This window comes from Scyliorhinus canicula, chromosome 13, assembly GCF_902713615.1.
Source record: "Scyliorhinus canicula chromosome 13, sScyCan1.1, whole genome shotgun sequence".
Taxonomy (NCBI): domain Eukaryota; kingdom Metazoa; phylum Chordata; class Chondrichthyes; order Carcharhiniformes; family Scyliorhinidae; genus Scyliorhinus; species Scyliorhinus canicula.
Genome location: NC_052158.1, coordinates 48792307 through 48810566, shown reverse-complemented (window position 1 = coordinate 48810566; position 18260 = coordinate 48792307).

Genomic DNA, 18260 nt, shown 5'->3' with positions numbered 1-18260 from the left:
CGATTACCATTTAAAAATCTTTAACAATACAATAAAAAGAATACTCGTAAGCTCTCACAAGCAAACACATCTCAGGTCACAGTCCACTTTTAAATATAATTAGCATATGCAGACATACTTGCTGAAATGATGTTCTTTGAGACTTTTTTCAGAGATAGGCCTGAACCCTGAGAGAATAATGCAGATATTCTGCCTGGTTTCTTCAGAAACTGTCTTCATAGCTTGACTTCCATGAACCAAACTGGAAAATCTGTCTGGGACCCTGCTAAAATGACTGGTAACCTTGCTTCACTCATGATTAACATCACTTTCATAAGATGAACACAATGTCTGCAACTATCAATTCCCCAGGAAACCCTCTTAATACAAACAAAAACCCAATAGTCCAAGCATTTACGATGTTTTAATTCCACCTCTAGTTCCAACCTAGCTGCTTTTCAAACCAGGCTTCACTTAAAATCATGACTGCACCAGTCACATACGAGCTCATGTTTTTGACCCTGACTGCATACAATATGTCTGAAACTCAGACATTCATCACACCTCCCCTTAAAGAAATGAACGAACAATATAAAAAGATGGCTTAATTGCCAAAAGCCTTACAAATCTAAACTTTACTCATTGCTGAGCACTACCAATACTCTGTAAAATATATATCATATTACATTTAAACATGCAAATTTAAACATGAGAATAGTTGATTTCAGTTGTTCTTTTCCACATTCGACCTTTCTGGTCTTGTCAGATTTTAAAGTCTTAATAAAGTATATTCAATCATATTTCTCTTCCTTCAACATGTGAAAGTTTGGAGTTAATTGTCGTAGCAATGAACTCCATCTAAGCACTCTTGCATTTTGACCCTTAGACTTTACCCAAAAAGTTTAATGGATAATGGTTTGTATATACAATAGCCTTCAATAAGAGGGTTAAACTGTTGCAATGCCAATACTAAGCTCAATATTGCCTTCCCAAAGGCTGAATTTTATTTTCATGAACTTTTAATTTCCGAGGAAAAGTAACCTACCTGCCGACCTAATCGTTCGTCGTCTTCCCTCAATGGTACAGCACAAACACCCGCATCTCTCGTATCAATTGCTACCTTAAAGTGGTTGGCATAATGACCTGTCACCAACACTGGTGCCATGGTTACTTCAGTCTTCAGGTTGCCTTCTGACATTCTGATGTCCATTAAATTTCCTGGCCGGGATTCTCCATTGGCCAATGCGATAGGGAAGAAAATCGGTTCTGATGCCAAAATCATGATGGGATCTGATTTGATGATGAATTGCAATTCTCTGTCACCGTGACAGCAGCATTAATGCATACCAGAACACACATACAGTAAACACCATTTGCATGTCATTAGCAGGCCCGAACCGTATTCTCTTGGGACTCTGCAATTCTCCGCCTCTGATGGGTAAAGTTTCCGATGGCACAGTTTAGTTGTGCTTTTAAAAATCGTGAAACCGGTGTCATCTCAGCTGAGTGAGAGAGAGAAAGCAGGTCGGACCTGGAGAATCACTACTGTCGGCTGTCAGCCTGGACACTGGCTGGGTTATCTAGTCTGGGGCGGCCCTTCCAGGGCCAGATGGGAAGGGGAGGAGGGGGACAAACGATGGAAGAGGATGAGTGAGCGGGGTGACCCCCCATGGGACAGGGCTGGTGTCCAGTCACAAACCGCCATTACCGGCGCCTGCATGCCAGCCATTATGCTGTGCACTGGCCACACACACAAGCCCCTGGTTCAGCAGAGTGACACCGGCTGTATGGGTGCCCAAAAACCCCAGACCCAGACCCCTCACCCACCAAACATCCCCCATCCCTAGCCTGCCAGCCTCACGCCTGCAGATCAGCCATGGAAACGCCCACAGTAACCACTACAGAGGCAATGGAAGCGACAAAGCTTACCGCTGCCCTGTGAAGTGTAATCTGACACCTACGGCGCCTGCCGTCGATGGGCCCTGGGATGCGGGGATGGGGGAGGATCATATGGGCGCAGAGATCGCAGTGACAACCGGGGCCACCGTGCTGGGCACGGGGAACACCATGCTATCATACCGGCCTTTCATCCACTGCAGACAATGGATATTGTAAGTCAACCAGTAATAGCGGCCTTTCTGATAGTCGCCACAGTCCTGGGAGATGCCCTGCGGCTGTACACACGGGAACTGCTTGTGGAGGTGGAGCAGGCTGCAAGAGCGGAACGAGCTGAAGAGGCGCGGGGGACAGGCATCTAGGATGGAGAGCGAGCCACCCACACGCCAAGGAGGAGGAGGTGCCAATGAGGTGCCACATGAGGCCTCGTGTGTACAGACACCGCCTGTCATTCGAGGACCTGTTAGACGGTCATGCCGTCAAAGACAGAGAGACAGTGTGACATATCTTCCAGATAGTGGAACAACTGCGACAGTGGAGGTATGGGGAAGGACACCCACTCCCGTTGGCGTCAACGTGACTGTTGCCCTGAACATTTACACCACGGGGCCCTACCAGGTGCTGAGTGGACACCTATCCGAGATTTTACAGACCTCAGTGCACAGGTGCATCCGTGCTTTAACAGAGGCCCGAAAAGCCCGGGAGGGTCAATACATCCATTTCAGCATGTACAGCAGAGAGTCTGGGGAGCAGGGTTCGCCACCACCGGCAGGATGCCATTGGTTCCAGTGATCAACAGAATGCATAACTCCCGACGAGCACTTGCAAATGACAGCCCGCTATGCACAAAGTGAAAGGGGTTCAACTCGATGAACGTGCAGCTGATATGTGATCATCATCTGTGCATCATACACGTATGCACCCGATACCTGGGCAGTGGACATTGCACACTCATCCCAGGGCACTCGAGGGTTTCTGATAAGTTTGTTACCCCCACCCATCACACTACCCTCCAGGCTGTGGGGTTGGCTCCTCGTTGATAGTGGCTATTCACTGAGGTCATGGCTAATGACACTTATTGCGAGGCCACAGACTGACGCAAGTAGGGGGGGGGGGGTGGGTTAGTGTTGTGTTTGTTTGTATTTTGTATTTTCGGAGGTCTGTGAAGACAGAGCCGTTCGGGGGAATATTTATTTTTGCACTATGTCAATGTTGAATGCCTATTGTCCCTTTTCTGTTTTTGTTATAAAAAATCTACAAATATTTCAATAAAAATATTTAAAAAAAAACAACGCCCATGGAGCGACTACGATCTTGTGTGGAAGGGAAGTTAATGAATTACCAATCTAGAAGCATGCTGGGAATATTGACTATATTTGAACACTGCTTTTGAGCTAAATTAATTAGGTCAGGTAATGTAAACTAAATACTGCTTTACATGTTGTACTGGCCTTACTATGATAATAATCCACCGGGTGGTCCCGGTGGATTGGAAATTAGCAAACGTGACGCCACTGTTTAAAAAAGGAGGTAGGCAGAAAGCAGGAAACTATAGGCCAGTGAGCTTAACTTCGGTAGTAGGGAAGATGCTGGAATCTATCATCAAGGAAGAAATTGCGAGGCATCTGGATAGAAATTGTCCCATTGGGCAGACGCAGCATGGGTTCGTAAAGGGCAGGTCATGCCTAGCTAATTTAGTGGAATTTTTTGAGGATATTACCAGTGTAGTAGATAACGGGGAGCCGATGGATGTGGTATATCTGGATTTCCAGAAAGCCTTTGACAAGGTGCCACACAAAAGGTTGCTGCATAAGATAAAGATGCATGGCATTAAGGGTAAAGTAGTAGCATGGATAGAGGATTGGTTAATTAATAGAAAGCAAAGAGTTGGGATAAATGGGTGTTTCTCTGGTTGGCAATCAGTAGCTAGTGGTGTCCCTCAGGGATCCATGTTGGGCCCACAATTGTTCACAATTTACATAGACGATTTGGAGTTGGGGACCAAGGGCAATGTGTCCAAGTTTGCAGATGACACTAAGATGAGTGGTAAAGCGAAAAGTGCAGAGGATACTGGAAGTCTGCAGAGGGATTTGGATAGGTTAAGTGAATGGGCTAGGGTCTGGCAGATGGAATACAATGTTGACAAATGTGAGGTTATCCATTTCGGTAGGAATAACAGCAAACGGGATTATTATTTAAATGATAAAATATTAAAGCATGCCGCTGTTCAGAAAGACTTGGGTGTGCTAGTGCATGAGTCACAGAAGGTTTGTTTACAAGTGCAACAGGTGATTAAGAAGGCAAATGGAATTTTGTCCTTCATTGCTAGAGGGATGGAGTTTAAGACTAGGGAGGTTATGTTGCAATTGTATAAGGTGTTAGTGCGGCCACACCTGGAGTATTGTGTTCAGTTTTGGTCTCCTTACTTGACAAAGGACGTACTGGCGCTGGAGGGTGTGCAGAGGAGATTCACTGGGTTAATCCCAGAGCTGAAGGGGTTGGATAATGAAGAGAGGTTGAGTAGACTGGGACTGTACTCGTTGGAATTTAGAAGTATGAGGGGGGATCTTATAGAAACATTTAAAATTATGAAGGGAATAGATAGGATAGATGCGGGCAGGTTGTTTCCACTGGCGGGTGAAAGCAGAACTAGGGGACATAGCCTCAAAATAAGGGGAAGTAGATTTAGGACTGAGTTTAGGAGGAGCTTCTTCACCCAAAGGGTTGTGAATCTATGGAATCCCTTGCCCAGTGAAGCAGTTGAGGCTCCTTCATTACATGTTTTTAAGGAAAAGATAGATAGTTTTTTCAAGAATAAAGGGATTAAGGGTTATGGTGTTCGGGCCGGAAAGTGGAGCTGAGTCCACAAAAGATCAGCCATGATCTAATTGAATGGCGGAGCAGGCTCGAGGGGCCAGATGGCCTACTCCTGCTCCTAGTTCTTATGTTCTTATGTTATGTTCTTATGTTCTTTAACCCCTTTTTAATCAGAAATGTATTTATCTCCACCTTTAAACCATTTAATGATTCAATTCCACATAATAATAATCTTTATTATTGTCATAAGTAGGCTTACTTTAACCCTGCAATGGAGTTATTGTGAAAATCCATAGTTGCCACACTCCGATACCTGTCCGGGCACACTGAGGGAGAATTCAGAATGTCCAATTCACCCAACAAGCACATATTTCTGGACTTGTGGGAGGAAACCGGAGCACCCAGAGGAAACCAATGCAGACACAGGGAGAATGTGCAGATTCCACACAGACAGTGACCCAAGTCAGGAATCGAACCAGGGAACCTGGCACTGTGAAGCAACAGTGCTAACCACAGTGAAGATTTTCCCACCGATTTCCATTGACTCCAGTTTTGCTGGAACTCCCTGATGTCATACTTAATCAAATGCTGCTTTGATGTCAAGGGCTGTTACTCTCACGTTACTTCTGGAATTCAGCTCTTTCGACCATGTTTAAACCAAGGCTGTAATGAGTTCAGGTTCTGAGTGACTCTGGCAGAACCCAAACTGAGCTTGTTAAGTAAATCCCGCTTGATGACTCCTTCCATCACTGTGCTGGTGATACAGAGTAGAAGGATAGGGCGTAAATTGGCTGGGTTTGATTTGTCCTGTTTCTTGTGTACACGACATATCTGGGCAATTTTCCACATTGCCGGGTAGATGCCAGTGATGTGGCTGTACTGGAACTGCTTGGCCAGGGTTGTGGCAAGATCTGGAGCACAAGTCTTCAGTACTATTGCCGGAATATTGTAAGGACGCAGCCTTTACAGTATCTAGTGTCTTCAGCTGTTTCTTGATATCATGCGGGGTGAATCAAATTGGCTGAAGACTGACATCTGGGATGCTGTGGGCTTCCGGAGAAGTCTGTGATGGATCATCCACTCGGTACTTCTGGCTGAAGATTATTGCGAATGCTTCAGCCTTATCTTTTGCACAGATGTGCTGCATCATTGAGGATGGAGATATTTGTGGAGTCTCCTCCTCCTGTGAGTTGCTTCATTGTCCGCCAACATTCACAACTGGATGTGGTAGGACTGAAGAGCTTAGATCTGATCAGTTGGTTGTGGGATTGCTTAGATCTGTCTATCACTTGCTGCTTATGTTGTTTGGCATGCAAGTAGTCCTGTGTTGTAGCTTCCCCAGATTGACACCTCATTTTTCAGTATGCCTGGTCTTGCTCCTGGCATGCCCTCCTGCATTCTTCATTGAACCAGGGTTGCTCCCCTGACTTGGTGGAAATGGTAGAGTGGGGGATATGCCAAGTCATGAGGTTACAGTTTGTGACTGAGTACAATTCTGCTGCTGATTGCCCACAGCACCTTATAGATACCCATTCTTAAGTTGCTGGATCTGTCCTGAATCTATCCCATTCAGTATGACAGTAGTACCACATAACACGATGAACGGCATCCTCAATGTGAAGATGGGAATTTGTCTTCACAAGGACTGTATGATGGGTGGACATTCCTGTCATGGACAGATGTATCTGCGGCAAGCAGGTTGGTGAGAATGAGGTCAAGTATGTTTTTCCCTCTTGTTAGTTCCCTTACCACCTGCTGCAGACCCAGTCTAGTTGTTAAGTGCTTTAGGATTCGTCCAGCTCAGTCAGTACCGAGCTATTCTTGGTGGTGGACATTGAAGTTCCTTACCCCGAGTACATTCTGTGTCCTTGCCACCCTCAGTGCTTCCTCCAAGTGCTGTTCAATGTGGAGGAGTACTGATTCAGCATCTGAGGATGACGTTATGTCGTAATCAGCAGGAGGTTACCTTGCCCATGTTTGACCATCGGGTCCAGAGTCGATGTTGAGGACTCCCAGGGCAACTTCTTCCTGACTGTATAATAATCTTTATTGTCACAAGAAGGCTTACATTAACACTGCAATAATGTTACTGAGAAAATCCCCGAGTTGCTGCATTCCGCGCCTGTTCGGGTACACAGAGGGAGAATTCAGAATGTCCAAATGACCTAATACCATGTCTTTCGGCACTTGTTGGAGGAAACCGGAGCACCCGGAGAAACCCCACGCAGACACAGGAGAACGTGCAGACTCGGCACAGACAATTACCCAAACCAGGAATCGAACGTGGGAACCTGGTGCTATGAAACCATAGTGCTAACCACTATGCTACTGTGTTGCCACAAGCCCACAGATGTTAGTCAGCAGGAGTTGCAGGGCTGACAGTGCTGGGTTTGCCGTTATCGTTTCCAGTGCCTAGGTTGATGGCTGGTGCTGGGTGGTCTGTCCAAATTCTTTCCTTTTTCTTACAACAATCGACAATGGGTTTATGGTCATCATTCGACTTCCAGCTCCACATATTTATGGATTTATTTTACACCAACTGCTATGGCAGGATTCGAACCCAGGCCCCAAAGGATTACCCTCGGTCTCTGGATCACCAGTCCAGTGAAAATGCCACTGCGCCACCGCCGACAGAGTAGGTATCATAGAACATACAACAGTACAGCACAGAACAGGCCCTTCGGCCATCGATGTTGTGCCGAGCAATGATCACCCCACTCAAGCCTAACGTATCCACCCTATACCAGTAACTCCACTCCCTCCCCCCCCCTCCCCCCTCCCTCCCTCCCCTCCCCCCCCCTCCCCTCCCCCTTCCCCCCCTCCCCCCTCCCCCCCTCCCCCCTCCCCCCTCCCCCCCTCCCCCCTCCCCCCCTCCCCTCCCCCCCCACTCCCCCCTCCCTCCCCCCCTCCCTCCCCCCCTCCCTCCCTCCCTCCCTTCTCCCTCCCTCCCTCCCTTCTCCCTCCCTCCTTCCCCCCTCCCCCTCCCTCCCTCCCCCCCTCCCCCCCTCCCCCCTTCCCCCTCCCTCCCTCCCTCCCTCCCTCCCTCCTCCCTCCCTCCTCCCTCCCTCCCTCCCTCCCCCCTCCCTCCCTCCCTCCCTCCCTCCCTCCTCCCTCCCTCCCTCCCCTCCCTCCCCCCCTCCCCTCACTCCCCCCCTTCCCTCCATCCCCCCCTTCCCTCCATCCCCCCCCTCCCTCCCCCCCCTCCCTCCCTCCCCCCCAGTAAGTGTCATTTATATAAAATAGCTGGGACTCAGACCCAGTTCCAGAATAAGGGTCATGTATCTAACCTAGGTGGGAATTTGGAATTTTGCGAATCTTCAATGTTCCGATCTATTCCCTTGAAGACTCTGGAATTGGAACTGTCTCGTCCTGGGGATCCCTCACACTCTAACACCATTAATTTCTCCATCACTGATGCCCTGACTGTGAATTTTGCCCCTGATTGAATAATAGTTTTCTAGGGTTCGCCAGTAAATTGACCTCTTCCTCTATTTTAAACACTGAACCAATCATCAGTTCATGAGGGATCACATTGGCTCTGACTGCTCTCCTTTTCCTAATATTGTAAAAGTTTTCTGTGATGATTTTGATCTCAGTCAGAGTTTATTTGTAAGCTCCATTTTTGAGGATTTTCCTCTCTGTTTTGCCACCCTATACAGTTGTGAGCATCTTGCAGACATGTCTCTGTAATGGCTGCCTTGTTGTAGCCCCAAGTTGAATTTGTAGCTGGATCTCATTCAATTTGTTCTTCATACCCTGTCTTTGCATGAATTTAAAAAAAATAATTTAAGAGTACCCAATTATTTTTCTCCCAATTAAGGGGCAATTTAGGGTGGCAAATCCACCTATCCTGCATAGCTTTGGGTTGTGGGGGTGAGATCCACGCAGACACGGGGAGAATTGCAAACTCCATGTGTGTTTGTATCAAGAACACTATTTACACATAAACTGTACCCTGTCCTTCTGCTCTAATGGTTTACTGTTCATCTTCCAGTGACAAATCCACCCGTTTCTGTACACTCACTAACCGGGAAGTCCGGAACTAGGAGACACAGTCTCAGAATAAGGGACAGCTACTGAAGACTGAAACATGGGGAATATCATGTCTGGCAGAGGATTTTTAATCTTTGGAATTCTGAATCCCAGAACGCTGTGGATGTTCAGCTGTTGAGGATATTATTATCTTTGACAGTCTGTCTCTGTGACTGAAGCTGATGCGTCAACTTGCAAATGGTCTTAAACATTTGAATAATTTGCAAGTGTTGCGGCTGATGTGCTGCGTGATTTATCATTGATACCTTGGGTGAGAGAGGCTGTGAGTCAGTTTAAATAATGTGAAGAAAGATCATTCTTTACATCTAATATTGGAAGAAAATTTAGAGGTAACTAATGTAAGAAAAGCTCTGAAATAATTCAAAGATAAATATAAAAATCATGGGAAATTTAATAGCTGGAGAACGAGAAGACACAATTACTAAATAAGAGTTGTGTACATAAGCTAGCTCTGGAACTAGGAAACAGTAGGTAAAGTGTAGTTGGAACATAGGAATTAGGAGCAGAAGAAGGCAATTCAGCCCTTTGAGCCTGCTCTGCCATTCAGTCAGATCATGGCTAATCTCTTCCTGGTCTCAAATCCACCTCCCACCTGTTGTCCATATCCCTTTAACCCGTTTTTAATCAGAAATATATTTATCTCCATCTTTAAACCATTTAATGACTCAATTCCACTGCAACATAATAATCTTTATTATTGTCATAAGTAGGCTTACATTAACACTGCAGTGAAGTTATTGTGAAAATCCCATAGTCGCCACATTCCAATGCCTGTTCGGGTACACTGAGGGAGAATTCAGAATGTCCAATTCACCCAACAAGCACGTATTTCTGGACATGTGGGAGGAAACCGTAGCACCCGGAGGAAAGCCATGCAGACACAGGGAGAATGTGCAGATTCCACACAGACAGTGACCCAAGCCGGGAATCGAACCAGCGACACTGGCGTTGTGAAGCAACAATGCTAAATACTGTGCTGCTGTGGCGCCCAATCATGGGGCAGAGAATACCAATAATGGACTACCCTCTGTGAGGAGTAGTTCCTCCTCATATCAGTTCTGAATCTACTGCCTCTCAAAGAATCTCTGGGTCCTCTTATTCTAGATTCCATGACAAGGCGAAACATTTGGTCCACGTTTCGTTTATGAATCCAATTTAGTATTTTATACACCTCGGTCAGATCCCCTCTCATCCATCTAAACTTCAGCGAGTATAAGCCCAAACTATTTAATCTCTCCGCATACATCAACCCTTTCATCCCCAGATCAATCTGGTGAACCTCCTCTGCACTGCCTCCAATACCACCGCATCCTTCCTCAAATAAGGAGGCCAAAACTGGACACAATACCCCAAATCTGGTTTCACCAACACCCTAAACAATTGCAGCAACACTTCTCTACTTTTATACTCCAGTCCTTTTCAATAAACGTGAACATTCCATTTGTCTTTTTAATTGCGGTATTTTTTGTAGACCACTTTCTGCGGTAGCGAGTAAGAATTGTCGGGTGCCTAATGGCTTTCCTGGCGAGACCGTGATGGGTCACTAACACAATTAGGGATGATACCGTTGCCCCAGATGGTTCATCCTATTTTCCCAAGGGAGTCCGAGGGTCAGCCACAGGTCAGCCAGTACCACCTGGGAGGCAGTGCAGTGACTGTTAGCCCGGGGACTGTTACCAGGTGGACGGCAACCCAGTGCCACAAGAAGCTTAACGAACTCCGCCGGGACGCAAGGGTGAGTTGGCATTGGTCCCCTGATACCAGTTCCGCCTGTCACCCCACCCACACACTGAAGACTCTGCAGTTGGCAATGCACAACGCGCCCCCCCCCCCCGCCCCACCCTAATACCACGCCTTTGTCCCAGAACGCACTGGCACCCACTAGCACATCCCACCCGTTCTCAGCAGTGGTGCCCACACCTGCCATTCCCCGTGATGGATGAAGTACATGGTTTACAATGTCCACTCTGTCCACGCTGGGGAGGTTGGTTCATAACAGATGGGAAAGGATCTAGATGGGCATCAGGTGCCAAACATCGGAGTCCTTCCATCCGACGAGGAACGGGCCCTGGAGTTCATGGGTGGCCGAGGACAGAGCAGACATCAACGTCGAGTATCCACCGGCTCCCACCAGATGACCTGTCACATGTGTGTTGTTCATGCCAGACACAATGCCCTATCATCAAGGAAGAAATTGCGAGGCATCTGGATAGAAATTGTCCCATTGGGCAGACGCAGCATGGGTTCGTAAAAGGCAGGTCGTGCCTAACTAATTTAGTGGAATTTTTTGAGGACATTACCAGTGTAGTAGATAACGGGGAGCCGATGGATGTGGTATATCTGGATTTCCAGAAAGCCTTTGACAAGGTGCCACACAAAAGGTTGCTGCATAAGATAAAGATGCATGGCATTAAGGGTAAAGTAGTAGCATGGATAGAGGATTGGTTAATTAATAGAAAGCAAAGAGTTGGGATAAATGGGTGTTTCTCTGGTTGGCAATCAGTAGCTAGTGGTGTCCCTCAGGGATCCGTGTTGGGCCCACAATTGTTCACAATTTACATAGACGATTTGGAGTTGGGGACCAAGGGCAATGTGTCCAAGTTTGCAGATGACACTAAGATGAGTGGTAAAGCGAAAAGTGCAGAGGATACTGGAAGTCTGCAGAGGGATTTGGATAGGTTAAGTGAATGGGCTCGGGTCTGGCAGATGGAATACAATGTTGACAAATGTGAGGTTATCCATTTTGGTAGGAATAACAGCAAACGGGATTATTATTTAAACGATAAAATATTAAAGCATGCCGCTGTTCAGAGAGACTTGGGTGTGCTAGTGCATGAGTCACAGAAGGTTGGTTTACAAGTGCAACAGGTGATTAAGAAGGCAAATGGAATTTTGTCCTTCATTGCTAGAGGGATGGAGTTTAAGACTAGGGAGGTTATGTTGCAATTGTATAAGGTGTTAGTGCGGCCACACCTGGAGTATTGTGTTCAGTTTTGGTCTCCTTACTTGAGAAAGGACGTACTGGCGCTGGAGGGTGTGCAGAGGAGATTCACTAGGTTAATCCCAGAGCTGAAGGGGTTGGATTATGAGGAGAGGTTGAATAGACTGGGACTGTACTCGTTGGAATTTAGAAGGATGAGGGGGGATCTTATAGAAACATTTAAAATTATGAAGGGAATAGATAGGATAGATGCGGGCAGGTTGTTTCCACTGGCGGGTGACAGCAGAACTAGGGGGCATAGCCTCAAAATAAGGGGAAGTAGATTTAGAACTGAGTTTAGGAGGAACTTCTTCACCCAAAGGGTTGTGAATCTATGGAATTCCTTGCCCAGTGAAGCAGTTGAGGCTCCTTCATTACATGTTTTTAAGGTAAAGATAGATAGTTTTTTGAAGAATAAAGGGATTAAGGGTTATGGTGTTCGGGCCGGAAAGTGGAGCTGAGTCCACAAAAGATCAGCCATGATCTCATTGAATGGCGGAGCAGGCTCGAGGGGCCAGATGGCCTACTCCTGCTCCTAGTTCTTATGTTCTTATGTTCTTATGTTCTTATGTTCCCTCTCTCTGACCACATGTCCATCCTCCTGTAGGTTCTGATGGTGCCGTCCCATCAGGGGTGCCCCCTCCCCCTTCCTTCCAATAGAACACCTCGGAGGAACGCTTTACCAGCGGAGGTGGTAGAGGCGGGCACGATAGCATCATTTAAGAAGCATCTAGGCAGGTATATGAATGGGCGGGAACAGAGGGAAGTAGACCTTGGAAAATAGGAGACAGGTTTAGATAAAGGATCTGGATCGGCGCAGGCTGGGAGGGCTGAAGGGCCTGTTCCTGTGCTGTAATTGTCTTTGCCAGGCACGGGGGACCCTGTACGAACACAGGGACAAGGTTAGCTGTCTGCTGGCTCACCAGCTGAGAAAGCAGGCAGCCGCAAGGGAAATAGCACAGGTCAGGAACAGACGAGCAAATTAGTAGCGGAACCGGACAAGGTCAACAACGCCTTCGAGACCTTCTACCAGGGCCTGGACACCTGGGAGCCCCCAGAAGGGGACTTGGGGATGAAGCAGGTCGTTGATGAACTGGACATGCCTTTTGTGGATGAAGACAGGAAACGACAGGGGCCTGGAAGCACTGCCAGAACTGGGACAGGTCATGGAGAGTATTAGCTCCATGCAGGCGGGGAAGGCGCTGGGACCAGGCGGTTTCCCGGCAGGCTTCCACAAAAGATTTGCGACAACACTCAACACTGCCCCCCCCCCCCCCACCTGCAGGAGATGTTCACAGACATGCTGGCTGGGGGCACACTGCTGCCTACGCTAGCCCAAGCCTCAATCTCGCTGATACCTAAAAAAGACAAAGACCCAACAGAATGTGGTTCCTGCAGACCCATCTCACGACTAAATGCAGATGTAAAACTGCTGGCCAAGATCAGAGCCAAAAGGCTGAAGGATTACGTACCAGAGGTGGTTGCAGAAGACCAGGCGGGCTTTGTCAAGGGTAGACAACTAACTACGAACATCAAGCTCCTGCTGAATGTGATCATGACCCCATCCGGGGAGAGGACACCTGAGGTGATCATCTCGCTGGATGCTGAAATGGCCTCCGACAGAGTCGAATGGAAGTACCTCACAGAGTTATTGGAGTGTTTCAGGCTTGGAACAGGGTTCACCTCCTGGGTAAAGCTCCTATACAACGCTTCCATGGCGAGCGCAAGGGCAGGCACCCGGTATTTCTAGCTGCGCAGAGACACAATGCCAGGATGCCCGTTATCCCCACTGCTGTTTGCCCTTGCAATTGAGCCAATAGCAACCACACTCAGGACAGCAAAGAATTGGAAAGAGATCAGGAGGAGAGAGCACAGACACTCGCTCTATGCGGATGACCTCCTTCTCCATGCCACAGACTCGCAAAACAGCATGGAAGGAATCATGACACACTTGAAAGAGTTTGGAGCCTTCTCGGGCTACAAACTTAACCTGGACAAAAGCGAGATTTTCCCGGTGATCTCGCAAGGGGCAGGGGCAGAGCTGGAGGGGCTGCCATTTAAGTAGGCCCGGCAGTAATTCCGATACCTGGGAATCCAAACCGCTCACAACTGGACAGGGATCTCCAGTGAAACCTGACCAGCCTGACCAGTTAAAATGGACCTGAAGAGATGGAACACACTCCCACTCTCCCTGGTGTGGAGGGTACAGATAATCAAAATAAACGTACTGGCCAGGTTCCTGTTCCGACTTAGATCCATCCCAATCTACATCCCCAAGGACTTTTTCAACTCACTGGATGAACTGATTATGGTGTTTGTATGGGGGTGGGGTGGATGGGGACAAGAATACAAGGATCCCAAAGAGAGTACTGCAGAGATCGAGATCCATGGGGGGCCTAGCTCTCCCAAACCTCCAATATTACTATTGGGCAGTGACCGCAGAGAGAGTAAAGGAATGGATAAAGGAGCCAGATGCTGAGTTGGTGCTCATGGAGGATGGCTCCTGTAGAGGAACCTCCCTCTGGGCCCTCGCCACGGCAGCACTCCCATCCCCACCTAATAAATATTCAACGAGCCCACTGGTGGTAGCAACACTCCAGTCGTGGAACCAACTGTGACAGCATTTTGGGCTAACTGTGATGTCCCATAAAGCCCCCATGTTATAATAATCTCTATTGTCACAGGTCGGCTTACATTAACCCTGCAATGACGTTACTGTGAAAATTCCCTCGTTGCCACGTTCCAGCACTTGTTGGGGTACACGGAGAGAGAATTCAGAATGTCCAAGTGACCTAACAGCACGTCTTTCGGGACTAGTCGGAGGAAACCAGAGAACCTGGAGGAAACCCACGCAGACACGGGGAGAACATGCAGACCTCGCACAGACAGTGACCCAAGCCGGGAATCGAACCTGGGACCCTGGTGCTGTGAAGCCATAGGGCTGACCACTATGCTACGGCGCCAGCCCACAGTGCTACCGTGCATCTGCAACAACCCCAGCTTCAAGCAGATGACCACGGGCGCCTCCATCAACAGGTAGAGACAGGACGAGGGGGGGACACTGACAGTTAGGGATTTTGCACCAACAACAGGTTAACAACACACAAAGAACTGACAGAAATATTCCTTCTGACAGGGCGGGGAGGGGGGGGGGGGGGTTGGAAGAACATAGGTACTAACAATTCAAAGATTTCGTCCAAAAAGAAACAAGAAAGTACCCATGACTACCACGACAGTCACTACTAGAGGACGTGCTAGACGTGGATGTCTTAGGGAAAGGGAACTGTGGTGACTTGTATAGCCGACTGCTAAGAGGGGCCAACAACCACCTGGTGGAGACAAGGAAGAAGTGAGAGGAGGACATGGGGTGTAAAATAGGGTGGGGACTCTGGAGCGCAGCACTGCACAGGGTCAACTCCACCTCCACATGTGCAAGGCTGAGCCTTATGCAGCTAAACTTAACTGGAACCTGAACGAGCAGGTTCTCCCTGGAGGTGGAGGACAGATGCGAACGGTGCCAACGAGGCCCGGCCAACCATGCCCACGTGTTCTGGTCTTGCCCCAGACTTTCTGGGTACTGGACAGCTTCTTTGAGGCAATCTCCAAAGTGGTGGGATGAGGGTTGGGCCATACCCGAAAGTAGCAGTCTATGGGTTATCAGAACAGCCAGATCTCTTTATGGGGAGGAGGGCCGACACCCTTGCCTTTGCTTCCCAAATCGCATGCCGTAGAACTCTGCTCCGCTGGCGGTCAGCAGCACCATCCCAAGCTGCAGACTGGCTGTCCGACCTGTCGGAATCTCTCCAAATGGAGAAAATTAAATTCGTCATCCGAGGGTCGGAAGAATGCTCCCACGAAACATGGGAGCCATTCACTCGGTTCTTCCAAGGCCTGTTTGCAGCCAACAACTCGGAATCCAAAGATCAGGAGGATGTAGCCACAACACAGTAAGGGAGGGAGGAGGAATAAGGAACTCAACCAAGCCCAACAAAGGAACCAGAAGACATGGTGGGGGGTGGGGGAGGGGGTAGGGCAATAACAACCTGAACCAACAGTGGCGAGGATGCTGGACTGAAACCCCAATATTTTAGTTTATTTTTAAGACTGTGCAGAAAGAATGATTTGCTCCAGTAATGATTGCATGAAGAAATAGGGGTGCGATTCTCCGCCCGCGCGCGGCATCGGGAAGGGTGTCGTGAACTCGGCAGAGTTTCACGACAGCATCGGAGACCATTCCTCGCACCCTATTTACCACCCCTCCACCCCCCCCCCCCTCCCCAGGGGGCTAGGAGCAGTGTTGTGAGAAACTTGGATGCGGGGCCTTGACGCTTGCGTCAAAGCGACGCGCCGAGAATGATGTGACGGCGGTGCCTAAGTGACGTTAGCCGCGCATGCGCAGGTTGGCCGGCTCCATCTGGCGCATGCGCGGTTGCTGTCTTCCCCTCCGCTGCCCCGCAAGACGTGGCGGCTTGATCTTGCGGGGCGGCGGAGGGGAAAGAGTGCGTCTCTTGCAGACACCGGCCCGACGATCGGTGGGCACCGATCGTGGGCCAGTCCCCTCCCGAGCACGGCCGTGGTGCTCAATCCCCTCTCCGCCCCCACAGGCCCCAAACTTACCTTTTGCGCTATATTCATGCCGGCAGCGACCAGGTGTGGTGGCCACCGGCATGAACAGGTCGGGAACGTCAGGCCGCTCGGCCCATCTGGGCTGTAGAATCGCTGGTCGCCGTGGAAAACGGCGAGCGGCGTTTCTTCGAGCGGCGTGTCGTGATTCGCCCGGCCCTCGCGAGATTCTCCCAACCGGTGTGGGGAGCGGAGAATTGCGCCCTAGGACTTGGGCATTTTCAAATCAAAACGTTATTCGGGATACAATTTTCACATTTTTAACTTGACACCCAAAAACAAAAGCTTAGAATAACCCCTTAAACACTATCACTCAATTCCCCATAAAACAACAAGAAAAGAAACATACATCTCTGATACTATCTTACTGTGAAGGGAAGGTCGCATCTCATTCACTGGATCAAGTTTTTTGAGGAAGTGACTCAGATGAGTGTGAAGGAAGGGCAGTGGATGTTGACCACAAGGTCGTTCATGGCAGACTGGTCCGAAAAATGAAGTCACATGGGATCAGAGGTGAACTGGCAAGATCGGTACAGAACTGACTCTAGAGAAAAGAGAGGGTAGCGATGTAAGGGTGCTTTTCTGAATGCAGGCCTGTGACAGTGGTATTCCCAGGGATCAGTGCTGTGACCTTTGTTGTTCATAGTATATATAAATGATTTGGAGGAAAATGTAGTTGATCTGATTAGTACTTTATGGACGACACAAAGATCTTTGGAGCTGTGGATGGTGAAAAGGATTATCATAGGATACAGCACGATAAAGATCGGTTGGGTAGAGAAATAGCAGGTGGAGTTTAATGCAGACAAATATTGAGGTAATGCATTTTGGAACGTTTAATACAGGCAGGAAATATACAGTAAGTGGCAGAACACTTTGGAGTATTGACAGGCAGAGAGATTTGGGGGTATAGGTTCATAGATCACTGAGTATAAAAATTGGCAAGTCATACTGCAGCTGTACAAACCTTCGTTAGACCACATTTAGAATGCTGCGTAAAATTCCAGTCGCCACACTACCAGGAGGATGTGGCTGATTTGGAGATGGTACAGGAAGAGATTTATCAGGATGTTTCCTGGCCTGGAGGGTATTAACTATGAAGAGAGGTTGGATAAACTAGAATTCACTGGAACGACAGATGTTGATGGGTGAACTGATAGAGGTTGACATAATTATGAGTGTCATGGACAGTGTGGATAGTCAGATGCTTTTTCCCAGGACGGAAAAGCCATTTACTGGGGACCATAAGTTTAAGATACGAAAGGGAACGTTGAGAGGAGATGTGCAAGGTAAGTTGTTTCGACAGAGGATGATGAATGCCTGGAATGCACTGCCGTAGGAGTTGGTGGAAACTGATCCGATAGCCTTGATTCAGAGTGTAGCCATCTAAGATGGACACTGGGCTACAAAATGGAGAACTGCTAAGGCTGCAGTGAAATACAGTCTTAGTGAGGACAAGCAGCTTGCAGAAGACTGTTTTGCATTCTGCACGTACAGAAACCAGTTTCTAGCCAGGTGCAGAGTTTCAGCCAAAGGTGCAAATGGGAAACAGATCTGCATAGTAATGAGGTGATCCAGATCCAGACCCCGGACAATAGAAACATTTAAGTATCAATGGATACTTTTCCATAGACGCCCAGACAGAATGGCGCCAAAGCAACCAACACAAAGAGCCGTAGGGACCGCCCCAAACATCGAGAAACGACCCTAGGATTGGGGAGTTTGAAAGATATCGATTGGGAAAGACCCAATCGATGAGGGAGCCGCCCCAAGGGGGCCTGAACCTCCTGGGGCCTATAAGAGTAGGTCCCGCACATGGTTCGGTCTGCTTGCTCCGGCCCAGGTCTGCTGTTTTGCTCCGGCCCAGACCTGTTACATCGCATCCTGACTCCAGTTTCATCACCGGCCGTTG